This window comes from Schistocerca nitens, chromosome 1, assembly GCF_023898315.1.
Source record: "Schistocerca nitens isolate TAMUIC-IGC-003100 chromosome 1, iqSchNite1.1, whole genome shotgun sequence".
Classification (NCBI taxonomy): Eukaryota; Metazoa; Arthropoda; class Insecta; order Orthoptera; family Acrididae; genus Schistocerca; species Schistocerca nitens.
Window position 1 is genome coordinate 182,219,032 of NC_064614.1, and position 15,422 is coordinate 182,234,453.

General features: G+C 44.2%; 1 protein-coding gene across 1 annotated transcript in view; it reads left to right on the plus strand.

Annotated features, from left to right (window-relative positions):
• LOC126235491 (acid sphingomyelinase-like phosphodiesterase 3a) overlaps positions 1-15,422 on the plus strand; it is a 513,776-nt gene that overhangs the window by 204,477 nt on the left and 293,877 nt on the right. The window lies entirely within an intron of this gene.

The window sequence follows — 15,422 nt, forward strand, 5'->3', positions numbered from 1 at the left end:
TGGGGAAGGAGACCAGACAGCGAGATCATCGGTCTTATTGGATTAGGGAAGGACGGGGAAGGAAGTCGGCCGTGCCCTTTGAAAGGAACCATCCCGGCATTTGCCTGGAGCGATTTAGGGAAATCACGGAAAACCTAAATCCGGATGGCCGGACGCGGGATTGAACCGTCGTCCTCCCGAATGCTAGCGCACAGTAATTGTTCAAAGTGTCGCCCGCCAGTCCCAATGGCAACGGCTCAGAAAGTTCTGCCGCACCCTCTCAAATATCGATGGTGTCCATTGTACCAGGAGACAGGCAGCTTGGACCCTAGCATATAGGTATTCATCCGTTTCTGCGGGACCTTCATACACAGAAATCTTGACGTAATCCGTGAGGAAAAAAATTCAGAATTGCGATATCCGGCGATACTGCTGGCCATGGGACAGGACTTCCTTTTCCACTCCAACAACGAGGATACGTGTTCAGGTGCTCGCGGACGTTAAAGTCGAAGTGAGCTGGTGCACGGTCGTGTTGAAGCCACATCCTTTCGCGGACAGTAAGTGGTACAGTTTCCAAGAACTGTGGCAGCACATCTCGGGCGAACATCAGGTAAAGTGGATCAGTCAAACAGGGAGGCAGCAAACGAGGACGTACTACGTGACCTTAGAGAGTACCCACCCAAATGCTGACAGAGAATCGTCGCTGGTGGACTCCGAAGTGGGTGACGTGGGGATTGTATTCCCACCAGACACTGCTGTTGCGGCTGTTGGAAACACGATCACAGGTGAATGAGGCCACATCCGTGAGCAACAAAAACTGTTCGAACTTTGGCACTACATCTCCGCGGTGGATAATCCATTACCGGAAGTGAATTTGGGATTGAAAATCCGCTAGTCCCAGTGCTTGGACACGTTATTTATGATAAAGGTGTAATACTTGTTCTACCAGAACTTTCCACGCTGTATCCTTCAAAGTGTGCGTTTCACAGGCAAGCTGACGGGGGCTTGTTGCTGGATGGTCGGCCACACGATCCAACTTCATCCCCGTAACGTCTGGTGTTCGGACATGTCTTTCGCAGAAACGTTGGCCGACTCTCTGTGGCGTGAACGACCCCATCTCTCCTTAGCTGGTAACCACGGAGATAAATTCCTTCCATTTAGGGTTACACCTTTTGGGAAAGTTCCCTGTACATTCGTGCTGCTTTGCGTGCACTACATGCTTCCGCACCGTACTTTAAATGGATGTTTGCCTACTCTCGTGACGATTAACGTCCCGTCTTTAAATACGCGCCATGTACCGTACACCCTAACACACTTCACCGTGTACACATCACAGGCCGTCTGTGTAACGGACAAGTGACAGCAGGGATGTGTAGGCCACACAGGTTAATGCGAAATGGCGATGCCTGCTATTGTCACATAACACGTGCTAAGAGCTAAGCTGCATATAGTATGTCTGTTCAGTTGTCAAGTATGTGTATTGTTTATCAACCACTGCCTATTCCTGTGTAAAATTGGCACCCGGGAACTTCGCGAGAGTACTGCAGGAGTGCATGTACCGTTGATACAGACGGTAATCGCTTTGAGCAGTTACTATGAGCTATGTTATTGTTATGCGGTGTATGCTGCGTACATTCCTAACACAATAAATAAGTGTTCCCATCCTTTGATTCCCTGTCTTAATATAATAATTTATGCGGCCATTGCAACCAGCTTCAGTTTGACCTGAAAAATTTGGGACAACCGATATACCTAAATAATCCTATTAATAGCTGTTTTTAACAATTATAATCATTAATAACTATTGTAATTATTGATATTAAAACTGATTTAGACGCTATTCATAAACACATTGCGTTAGGCGCTGTATTCCGTGGGCGGTAGATGAGCAGTCGGCAGGATACGCGCAGAGTGAGCGGCAGTGGTGAGGGTTACGAGCAGGCGCTGTAGCGGAAAAGTCGAGGGGAAGTGCTGTTCTAAACTGAAGCCTACGCCTATGTTTTTTGTAAACAGTAAGTGGAGCCCCTACAAGTCCACGCTTGCATGGTAACCATCCAGAAAGATCTGTCACCTCGCTTTGATTAGTGTCGAAAAAGAACTCCGCTGAAAATGCAGCGATTCCTCTTTTCAAATGGTTCAAATGGCTCTGAGCACTATGGGACTCAACTTCTGACGTCATTAGTCCCCTAGAACTTAGAACTAGTTAAACCTAACTAACCTAAGGACATCACAAACATCCATGCCGACCGTAGCGGTCTTGCGGTCCCACACTGCAGCGCCTTTAAGCGCACGGCCACTTCGGCCCGCGATTCCTCTTTTGTTGGCTTGGTAATCATTTGTAACTTCCAGAGAAAAAGTGGTGAATTTTGAGTAAAATCTACACATATCTTTTGCCATGTTAAAATGTGCTACTTTTGCTAAAACACAGCGGAGTTCACACAGTGTCAGCTCTCTAACATGTTGTACAAACGCAGCTGCAAGAGAGTTCCGAAAGAGTGGTTCACTAAGTTTATTAAGTGGGGAACTGAGAAAAAGTGAGAGCAGCAGCTTATCAGATAAGCACATCCCCGGTACAAAATAAGCGTGTAGTGTCTTCAGTTAAGTTGTTCTAAAACGTACAGCATTTTTCAATTCATAACTATGTACGGTTCCTAAAAATTACTTTGTTCCATCGAAAAAGTGGATTAACACTGTAGAAATGAAGTTTTGCATGATAACTGCATGGTAAAATATTCCCTTCTTGGTGTGCTATCGTTGGCCAAAATCTCATTTCGGTGTCTCAAACTGTTTATGGAATATGAGGAATGTTGTGGGTATTTCATTTTGGATTCATCGCCAGCGCGGTGCGATCGGAAATGAGTGTCCTACATCAGGTCAATTTTCTCAAAGTTGGTAACAGATAGAGAACTCCATCAAACTCCATCGATATGTTAGCTAAATTTCATACTCAGCAACATATTACGCAATTTGCACCAAAAGCTAAGTCATAGCGACCCCCATTTTTTTATTGCAAACGTTTACGAATTTCGCGCAATGTGTTACTTCCATTTAATTATGACAATAACTATGAACATCAAAGAAATGATGGGCGTACGTCACGAACCTGACACATAAAGCTATAAGTAACACAAAAATGATTTTTTTTTTTTTTTTTTACCGAATAGTTCCTGTAAAATCGTTTGAGAAAGATGCAGGGCGCGCACCTCGCTTTTGTCATCGCCGACCGACGTAACACTTGTCGGCCTTCCCTACCGAGCAAACGAATAATCTCGCCCAGCGCTTTAGACGAAAATCGGCCAATGCGCATCGGCTACCTTACTCTGTACGAACTATAACTGCAGGAGACCAAGAGCTAGTCTACCACACAACCACTAGTGCACTGCAGTGGGTGATCATCGAGAAAAGTGTATTTTTAACTCAGACTCTCTGTGCTGAATAATACTCGCTAGTAGTAGTGTGTAATCCTATAGTTCCTTGAACTGACCTTCGCAGCAGGTGCTTGATTTCACACCAGCAGCAATTCGGATTACACGCTTATGTACGGCAAAGCCTTAGCTGGGCTAGATGAGTTCCCTCGAAATACTATCCCTTACGTCTTCATAAACGGCCTGCTCGCACGGCGTAATCCACGGCGTGCTACTTCGTGAGAGACGGCACTGAGCCAGAGGCGCATCGCTTATACGCAACGGATTGTGGACAGTGTGGAGGTAGAGTGCCAATCTGAATGTGGTTTTTGGGTGGTTTCCCTCGCTCGTTTAGGGAAAACCTGAGATGGGCCCGTAATGGCATCTCAGAGAGTACGACATACACAAACAGTTGAAATGCGGTAACGGACAGAACAGTTTAACACGATTTACAGACAGAGGACGCACACAACTCCCCTCCTGGTTACCCCGGCGTTTGTTGATCGAATGAAATTTTCCAGATCATGGAAAGGAGGGCCCCGTACTAGACGTGATGAAAGCTAGGAAAAAATGGAAATGACTTTATACAATCAAAATAAGCAAAGTGAACCAAATAGTTTTCTAATTTATGTAATGAAAAATTGTCTAGTAACTCTTTCTCATTAACATCTCTATCTAAAAATTATATTTATCAGCTACCACAGTGTTTATATCACCTGCATACATAACAAACCTTGCATCTGATAATATGAGTGATGTAATATCCTTCATACACAGGGTGTAAATTTTAAGTTCACAAACCAGAATAACTCGAAAAATAAGCTTCACACAAAAAAAAAATGTGTAGGATCCAAAGTTGATTATTTTAGAGGGATACATCTGCTGGTGCTAAAATTAGCCCGCCACCCCAGCAGCCTGGGGGTGCGGTGGGAGGCAACCTTATAATTTCAAATGAGAACCTCCATTTGTTATTGCAGAATCAGATTCTACATAAAAACCTACGTACATTTTGTCTTAAACATTTGTTTTGATTCAAGAAAATCCGTATTCTCAATTTTCCGTGGAACATGGTTACGGATAAATGAAAAATGAGTTCACTCGTTATTAAGTAGGATGTTTGGTTTGTTATTTAGCTAGTCAGATGATTTGTTTGATAATTAAAAGTTCTGTGGCCTCATGACCACGGAACAAACAAAACTTATCCGTATCTGCGGAGAAATTTAATACAGTATTTGGGTCAACAATTGTAAAACTCTATTTCCTCTCTCTCAAAAAACCCACCCTATGAGGGCAGGGGTGGCGCGCTAATTTCAGCACCAGCAGATGTACCCTCGAAAATAATCAACTTTGGATTCTACACATTTCTTCGTGTGAAGCTTATTTTTCGGGTTATTCTAGTTATTCAACTTAAAAATTTACACCCTGTATACAAGGAAAAGCGTTCCAAGGTGAAATCTTCTGGGACACCAGCTGTAACTTTTTTCTACTCGGATGATAATGAATACGTTAATACAAACTCTGTCCTATTGATACTTTTTCTGCCAAAATGATATGATTTGAACTTTATCGTAGTTCCTAAGCTACCACAGTAGTCGAATTTACTTAAAATACATGTTGAGCTTCGCAGTGGAGAGCCACGGAAAAACAGAGTACACCAGAGGCATGCAATTTGTAGTCGGATGAATCAACTACAAGGTATGACCAATGGAAAAGGCGGCCTCTGCTATAGCGGCGTTTTATATAATCCGAGTGGGTCAATATGTTTACTGAAAGAAGGTGTGTGGTATTCCCAGTTGCACGAACGGAGTTAACGGCTTCGTAGCAGTTTCCTCAGTTCTGGAGAGATGTTTCCGCAGTTCGTTGCATGATGGACTCCTGATGATCAGCACAACGTGTGGTTATCCAATTTCTTCGCTCAGAAGGGGAGCATGCTTCACAAATTTGTCGCAAGATGCGACAGGTGTACGGAGAGCAGTGTCTTACACGGTGCACAGTATTCCGGGGGTTGCAGCGTTATGAGGCGAGATGTGCGGCCAAGAAAACCCTCGACTCCTTTAAAAATTTCGATGAGAGGTCCTGTAACATCCTCCCACAGCCCCGATATGTCCCCATGTGAATCGCGTATCTTCGGCACCTTAAAACAGTCTCTGAAAGGTCAGAGGTTCACCTGTGACAAGCAAGTGCCGAGCACCGGTAACTGGGTCCATCAGCAATCCGAAGCCAACTACTCCCTTCGTACCTGTACGCGCTGGGATCGGTGTAACAGTATCAATGTCAATTATGTATGGTAGCACTGTTCTACATGAATTGTTCTTTATAGTGTTGTTGTTAAATTTTCCTTAGATATAACTGCAGTCTCCTTTTCATTTCTGCACGCCTTATGCACTCTGCCAAATGCGTTGCCGCATTAGTATTACCGGCTCCCGGTAGATTACCGAAGTTATGCCATGTCGTGCTTGGTTAGCAGCATCGGGATCTACCATGCACACTTGGCTAGTGGGATGCACTCTGCCCTTATGAGGGCAAGTGAGGAACTCATTGACTGGGAAGTAGCGGCTCCGGTCACGAAAACTGACGCCGGCCGCTTTGGCAGATCGGTTCTAGGCGCTTCAGTCTGGAACCGCGCGACCGCTACGGTCACAGGTTCGAATCCTGCCTCGGGCATGGATGTGTGTCATGTCCTTAGGTTACTTAGGTTTAAGTAGTTCTAAGTTCTAGGTGACTGATGACCTTAGATGTTAAGTCCCATAGTGCTCAGAGCCATTTGAACCATTGTTTGAACAAAAACTGACAACGACCGGGAGAACGGTGTCCTGACCGCATGCCCATTCGGTGACGCCTATGGGCTGAGGATGACACGGCGTTCGGTCGGTCCGTTGGGCCTTCAAGACCTGTCCGAAGGGAGAGATTTATGCCTTCCAAATAACTATCCTTCTACATGTCGAAGAGCTTTACAAATATCCAAATCTCAACTGTGACTTTGTAGTGAGGAAGCAGCTTGTATATTAACTTTCCTTTAATTTTTTGAGATTTCTCATAAAAAAAGGAATGCGATTGAATTCTGATGCTGGTTCTTTGTCTCTTTTCTTAAATGGTAGCTTAACTTCATATTTCAGCAAAACTGGATATGCCACAGTGATAAGAACATGATACATTTTGGAACAATGCTCGTTGTTGATATCTTACTTGTCATAAGAACTATTGTTTTTAGTTTATATGTTTTATGATGGGCATTACTTGATCTGGCATAATGAATGTTAGTCTCATGTTACTGCAGCTATTTATAATGGCTGATCAGAGGTATTCCATGGTAGTATTTAATGAGCCCGACAACCTCATCTTCCTAGTAAAAGCTGTAATATGCATCATCAAATACTACAATTTTAGCAACACTACGCATGTATTCTACGAATGTACCATTGAATCTGAAGGATACTTATTCTTCCTCATTTCTGGATCTGTCAGTTCTCAGCTTCACTTTTTTGATACTGTCTTTCTCTTGTTGGTTTATGTGTTTATATTTTTCTCATAATCCATCTGCTACGATGAATGCATTACTGTATTAATATTTTACGATGAAGCTTGTAGTGATCTGTAGCGTTAATATCAGAGATATTGCTGACAAGCATGTAATTACCGTTTCGTCCCACAAAATATCTGTATTCGTGGAATAACCCATGTCTTTTTGTAGATTTGGGTGTAAGCTTTTGAGGAAACAGTTTCCGAATGCCAGGAATGTGTTAATAAATGCGTTCAATTCCCCATTCATGTTTATGAATAATTTCCTAAAGTAATAAAATTTAGCTTACTGATTGCCCTACAGAAATCAGATTTCATAGTTCCTACCGCATTTAACAATGAGCGCATGAAACTGCAAGTCATGGTTTCAGAGAGCAATGACTTCGGAATATGTGTCATATTTGTTTAGTAGCTGTTTATAAAGATTTCATTGATTTAAAGCAATTTTACATCATCTGTTATATTGGACAATAATGTTACTCCCTGACGTAATACTTATTAAGAAAATTTCCATTCAGTTCAACAGCATAAACTTCTTTTTAAAAAATTCGTAGTTTCTCAGTTATCTTATGAAATAATTCTAATGCTCATGCTTCCGGGTGCTGTTTTAAGAAAGATTCGTTAGTAGCGATTTTTTTACGCTTTGACTGCCACTCCCTTTAATTGACAGGAAGCGAAAATTTCGGTAGACTGTCGATCGCGTATCAATCTTCATTGTGTTGCGAAGGACATGTAATTTCTCAAACAGCCGGTTATAGCGGTGGCTGTTCGTTCATTACCGGTACGTAAAGAAATGAAAGACGTGGCTTCAGGTTTTCTTACGGCCTTAATTGGAGGAACATTTTGTTAAGAATGCCAGTGAGAATGACGATAGAGTTGATTCAGCTGATCATACTGACTTTATGCAAGACGAGTTCCATCAAATTCTCGTTTACTATCTTTTCTGATGTTTTCTCATTTTCTGAACCATGAAATACTTCTTTATTATTTGTTGTAGGTTCCGAAAATGACTACAGTGATTCTCTAATGAATGTAGAACTACAAACCATCATTCCTGACAACAATGAAAGGAGGTCAACACAAAGGTGTACCACTCAAAAATGTTATAGTATTTGAAGAAAAGTGTAACAATTTATAATTTATAATTATGGTTCTAGGTTGTGAGTTCTCAGTTACTGAAAGTCTAATGCTGGAATAGAATGGTAAACAACAATTAATTTGACTTGGTTTATGTAACAGACAGTCAGTTTGTTACATATATAGTAATTCGTTATAAATGTGACAGCTCCACCTTTATCCGTTTCTGCTCTAAAGAAGTGAGATGCTGATCACAGTCAAGATGCAGTCAGTCTACTGGTTACCAAACGATGTTACAGGGACCGGTTATGTTTGAGAGCTCTAATCCACTAATGAAAATAAGTCGCTCATTAACTGTGCTCTTCAGTCATAGAATATAGAACATTCTGTTGCAGTAACGATAGCCAACATTTTACACTGACCGCAATATAAACTGGTGTAGTAGTAACACCTGGTAACTGCTGACCAATTTCTACAAACAAATGGTTCAAATGGCTCTGAGCACTACGGGACTTAACATCTGATGTCATCAGTCCCCTAGAAGTTAGAACTACTTAAACCTAACTAACCTAAGGACATCACACACATCCATGCCCGAGTCAGGATTCGAACCTGCGACCGTAGTGGTCGCGCGGTTCCAAACTCAAGCGTCTAGAACTGCTCGTCCTCACCGGCCGGCCTTCTACAAACAACCTTTCCTTTTTCCTGGTCTTTGGCCTGTATCTTCGAGAGTTCGACGTGTTAATTCGGGTTTTTCAATAATAGTGGTATAGGGTCGGCCGATGCCCTTCCTATCATCCCCGCCCCCACCAGAAGGGAAACTATCTACCCCCACCATGTGCGCCTACTTTAATTATGTGAGAGTATGGGAATGTTTTCGAAGTGTTTGCGAATCCTATAACACAGGCGGGTCTGACGTACCAGCCTGCCAGCGCAGGGAGGATTCGATTGGGACCTGCTCGTCCCCCCAAACCCCGAGAGCAGTGTGTTAGCGCGCGCCGCTATCCGGATTGGTTTCAGCGAACAGATTCTTGTACGTATTCGTTTTATAAATTCAAACTCACTGTTATTGCTGTAATTTATATTTATGTAAGTTCCACACGCGTTTCACTTTTACGTTAAGCTAAATTCAGGGATTTAGTAGTTACCTCTTTTACTAGCCGAAATCTGCATTTCCTGTAATCTGACAATAGTTTAGATGTCGCAGGGTCACTTCATCAGATGAGAGAAACGCAGATTTTGGCCGGAAAAACGAATAACTGTTAAATACATTAATGTGAAAGAAGAATCTCGTCTTTAACTGAAAAAATGTACACTTCATCAAGGAAATGGCGTTTGAATTTGTAAAATCAATATGTATGTACTTGCTGCGGATAAAGGCCACACAAACACGTTTGTTAGCTGTATAAAATGTTCTCGGGTTTCCAGTCGCGTCAAGTAATTAAAACGACACGAGCTTTCGAGCTAGCACTCCTTGGACGTTGTCAAGTGATACGTCTGCCAGTGGGCTGCTGGTACCCCTCTTACATACACCAGTTCCGGCTCTGACGTCACTGGTGCCCTCGGCATCGCCATGTACGGGCATATATTGACTCGTTGTTTGAAGCGCCCACTCCAACCGTGGGATCGCCGGATGGCACGCCGTGCAGAGCAGCAGGCCGCCATCTCTAGAGTGTTATCGATGATTTTATTTCAATGGCCTCTTTAATTACACAACTACAGAAGCCCTCTGTGCGAGTCAAGACGGATGTTTCGTCGGATTTCATCCAGTGTCTGTATTCCAAAGCAAGCTCAGTTAAAACAGATTTCTCAGGGTAGCGTAGGCGATGAAACCTCTCATGTCCGTTCCTGCATTCTTCCACAGTGCGTACTCCTTTCTGACGGAAGAATGGCCACACTCGCAAGGTATCTTGTAGACCCCAGGTGATCTGAGACCTGCTGCCTGTTTAACTGGTATCAGTAATTGACGGATTTTTGTCGCAGGCCTTGAACCGTGTTTTATTTTCAAAGAATATTCTTAAGAATTTATTTTATTTACTAGCGATTCATCAAGAACATTAACAGTTTTAATCACACTATGTAATCATGGAAGTAGTTGCCAAGGAGTAACTGATGAAATCATAAACAAATTCCTTTTAACAAATGGGAATTTTATTCACTGTAATAGTGCCTAAAATCATTTTTTAAAAGAAACGGATTTAAAATTATAATCAGAAAGCACCCTCTAAATATAAAGTTACAATTTATTCAGCGGCAGAAAGAAACAAGTTTGACTGTATGAGCTTTTGGGTAGAGAACCTTACCGCTCCCTTTTGACACGGCCCTAGTTACGACCGCTCATAACAGCCTCTCTAAGACTACACTGGTGCAAATCTGCAACACACCAGATTACTTTAAACTAAAGGTTTTAGCAATTTACACAAGCACACAAACTAAGCAACCCAATAGGAGTCAACTTTGCCACCTAAGGTGCAACTTGATTTTAACTTCTAAGAAAAGTCTTACGGTGAAATGGTGGCAACTTTATATACAAAAATGATCATTTAAATAAAAGCCCATGAAATGCAATCTTATATAAAATTCTACAAGGTTGGCCAAACAAGTTAAGATGCTCTACAGTACACAGATACCGCCTCTCAAGATGATAAGGAAGTTCAAAACATATTTCAGGAATTAGGCCGTTACACTCCAAGCAATAAATTCGTTAACACACCAAATCCGACATACATGACAGAGGCAGCTCCGAACGACAGACAGACACTAACTGCCCAACAAATGCGGATGAGAGAGAGACGAGCAAGCTGGGGACGAGAGACTGACCAAGAAAAGAAGTAGAATTTAACAAGAGTAAATCACACAACATAGCACCGATCACTTAACTTCTAATAGACTGCGATGTCTGGCGAAGACCTGGCGCAGCATCCCCAAATCGCTCTCCCTAACCGTTCGCTGCCAGCCGCTTCAACGGACGCAGGAACGCACGCCGATCTCCCGTCTAACGGCGTCGCAGCTCGCGCCGGCCAGACCGATGTCGTGGGTTGACTCCTGTTACTCTCGTGTCGACTGCGAAGCCAGTGCCCCTTGCTACACGGCGGGCCCACTGGACTCACGTCGGGACCTCAAATGCGCCGACGCTCAAGACGGACAAGTCATCTCGTGTCCCAGTGCGCGACCGACCAACCGATCGATCCAACCGCCAATGACCATTGCCTGAAAAAACTCGAGCAGACTGGCGGCCTAACGCGCAGACTCAGATGCAGAAACTAAGCCCCGACTGGGCGACCACTCGCTGACTTCTCTTACTGGCGGGGTGGAAAGACTCTCATTTTTCCGGCTTTAAAGGTTGATCCGAAAGAGAGACATAATAGCACTATGGGGACGAAAGACTGACCCAGACTCACTCACTGGCGAGCTCATAGCGCCTCTTAAATGCACGTGAACAGGCAACCTTTCCCCTTTCCCACCAGAGGGAGACACCAAAGCTGCGATTGCCGTAGCGACGGCCTAACGGTGTGCGGGACCGTAGCCCAGCTTCATGGAGACGGTTGCGAATGGTCCTCGCCGATACCCCAGGAGCAACAGTGTCCCTAATTTGCTGGGAAGTGGCGGTGCGGTCCCCTACGGCACTGCGTAGGATCCTACGGTCTTGGCGTGCATCCGTGCGTCGCTGCGGTCCGGTCCCAGGTCGACGGGCACGTGCACCTTCCGCCGACCACTGGCGACAACATCGATGTACTGTGGAGACCTCACGCCCCACTTGTTGAGCAATTCGGCGGTACGTCCACCCGGACTCCCGCATGCCCACTATACGCCCTCGCTCAAAGTCCGTCAACTGCACATACGGTTCACGTCCACGCTGTCGCGGCATGCTACCAGTGTTAAAGACTGCGATGGAGCTCCGTATGCCACGGCAAACTGGCTGACACTGACGGCGGCGGTGCACAAATGCTGCGCAGCTAGCGCCATTCGACGGCCAACACCGCGGTTCCTGGTGTGTCCGCTGTGCCGTGCGTGTGATCATTGCTTGTACAGCCCTCTCCCAGTGTCCGGAGCAAGTATGGTGGGTCTGACACACCGGTGTCAATGTGTTCTTTTTTCCATTTCCAGGAGTGTAGCAATTATTACCACGGCTCAGGCCTGAAGATCGATTTAATCCTGTAACTTTTCAGCTGGCTGCTTATCTTGCCTGACACCGAGCCACAGAACGAAAAGAAAACTAGTTTCTTTTCCTGCTCCTCGTCTGTGGGCTTGTTGTGAGTCTTGCTTGAATGGTTCAAATGGCTCTGAGCACTATGGGACTTAACATCTGAGGTCATCAGTCGCCTAGAACTTAGAACTACTTAAACCTAACTAACCTAAGGACATCACACACATCCATGCCCGAGGCAGGATTCGAACCTGCGACCGTAGCAGTCGCGCGGTTCCGGACTGAAGCGCCTAGAACCGCTCGGCCACCGCGGCCGGCTCTTGCTTGAAATCTCTGTATTTATTTGATGGACGTTATAGACTTTGTTCCTGAAGATCTTGCGTAGGTGGCTTAGCTCATGGGACCTTAGCAGCGTCTGGTATCGAAACTTTGCAAATAAGTATAGTGAGATCCTATACTCAAATGGTCCAAGTTTAGTGCCAATGCACATGCCCACAGACCCTGCAGTGGCGCTGCAGTCGGTCAGTGGACGCTATTTAAGTGAAGCATAGTGGACGTCATGGACTTTGACAGTCGCATCCCAACTCACGGAGGGCCTTAAAGAGCAGAATGGCAGGTAGATGCGTTACATGTGTCACAGCTATGCAGGTTCGAGAAGGGCCTAAGCATTGGCACGAAAACCGCAGTCTGGTCAACATGCTGTGCGGCTCGCCAGATCGATCATTCGCAGTGTTCTGTCGATATCGACACGAGATGGTACACCCATGTACGACGTTCCGCGTGTGGAGCGATTAGGAAGACGACGAGGCGAGGGGATCGAAGAATCGAGCGGCAAGCAATCAGGGATCCGACTGTGACTCAAGCAGATGTACGGGTGCCAGTTGTTCCACAAACCATTTCCAACAGACATGCGAATGCGAATTCGCAGTGCAGGCGCTCTTGTCGTGTATTTCTGTTAACATGACACATCGAAAACTCTGTCTACAGTAGTGCCAAGCCAGAGCGACGTGGACTGGCACAGGCTGTCAGAACGCGGTGTTCAGTGATGAATTCCGATTCGTTTTGGAGACGGGCAATAACCGCATGCTGTTGTCGAGGTAGTCTGCTGAATCAATTCCGCTCACCCTGTCGCGCGCCACTCTGCCTGCACAGCCGTCGTACTGGTCTGGGGGGATGGGTGGGGAGGAGTGCCCTCCCCCCCCCAATTGTGGTGCATGGTACCTTGAAGCGTTATGCTGATGACGTTCCTCAAACGGGACATTCCCTACATGGTCCCCACAAACAGGCATTCGTCCAGCAAGATAATGCACAAACAGCTCAAGTTACTCCAGACTTTCTACGACATGCTCCGACTCTGCCATGGCCGGCCTGCTCCCCATACTCGTTCCTACAGCACATGTGTGGAACCAGCTGAAACGCCAGATGTGAAATGCCAGATGCTGCCGTGTCACTCTGTGAATGATTCGGAGGCGGCTGTTCAAGATTGGTGGATCAGTGTCTCAAAACTACATCAGATGTCTAATGAACTTGATACCAGATCGTCTTACTGCATCTATTGCAGCAAAACGAGAACCAACGCGTTGTTGATGTTGTGCTATATTTGTATACTTTGTAACCTCCCCCTCACTTATCGACCTTAATGACAGTGAAAAAGAAAACAGCGTGCACCTATTGGAAATTTGGGAAAAGCAATCGTCACCGAAGTTAATCTGTCGGTAAAGAGGGAGGAAAGGGTTACATCTAAATGAAAGGAAAATTGCAAATTAAATTGGTGTAAATTAATTTTGAGAAAAGGGTAAAATTTATAAAGAAAGTAAATGTGCGGTCGTTACGTTAACAATTAATTTGCGTTAATTAGATATTTGAGATTTGGGGAAAATTACGGTCGCCAGTCCTCTGGACAACTGCTATAATAACTGAAAATGAAAGATTAATGCACATATAATTAGCACTAAAAGCGTGGTAACTGAAGGTTGACACGTGTTGTGTGAAAACTGAATGTTTGTCAGAAGTAATAAATTTCGCTGCACTCTGACTTAATTTAGCAAAAGAATTAATAAAACCGGAAAACTGAAAGTTAATTTAGTGACTGAAATTAATAGTGAGCTTTGTTACTGAAGCACTGCGAAATTCAGTAAAATAAGGTTAGTCTTCAGCTACCTCAACAATCATTTCAAAACCTACTTGAATCTACGCAATTTAGAAATAAGAAATTTAATTTTGAACTTGAAGTAAATGATTCTGAACAATTAACAATAGTAAAATTTAGTACGTACCAAGCTGAGCTGCAGTCACAGGTAAGCTAAAATATGGTAACAAAACTCGCACTCTTAATTTGTGCTTGTGTAATCTAAATATTGTAGCCAGCTTTGAATACCTTAACTGAACTTTGAAATTAAAGCAGTGAAATGGAATGATATTACTTTAATGTTGGCGTTTGAATTTCAACGACACTCGAGTTCATTTCGGAAAAGGAAGGACCCTGCTTGGTCATGCAATTGGGACAATGAGCAACAAATGTCTATGCTAAGTTTCTGTAATTTTGTAAGGCAAATGAAACAATTTTAAAAGCTGAGGTCTGCCATACAGTCTAAAACTTTACGCGCTCCCAGTCTTCCATGTTGGTTGATTGAAGGTTTGAAGTCGTCGGTCGAGGAGGTGGCGACAGTCACTCATTGTCAGTCGTCGCTGTTGCAGAAGCTGGATGTTGGGTCGCCTTCTTCTCGACACTGTCACCAGGCGAAACGGGCTCTTGATGTGCGCCAGCTAATGCTTCCCGTCCGCGACACCGTGTCAGACACTGTCATAGCGAGTCGAGCGCAATTACATGCTGCCAAACCCCGAAAGCGCGGCAACTCGCGGGAGCGTCACACAACACACCTGCTCCACCGCCTTACTCCAGCCAGACTCACCCTGCCCGCGCTCCATGCGGCAGAGTTAACACTACCAAAGATCCTAAACACTTTGGTTCTCCACACGACCTATCGATGTAGTCGTTCGATAGCATAGTTTTCCCTAGGGAAGACACAGCGTAAAAATACAAATAATATTTACAAAAGAAACCAATTATACATCAACATAAATGCATATATATAATTGTGAAACAATTACAATATATAAAGGCACAGAAGTTTCATATCTTCGGTAACTAAATAGGGGAAACCTTTATAGTACTATAGATGGAAATATGATGGTATGCATTTCCGGCGTTACAGCTTGTCCTCAATATGTCTGGTTACTCATCTCTCTAATTATGTCTAATAAATATGATTTCAGTCTGATGCTCTCCTCTTGGT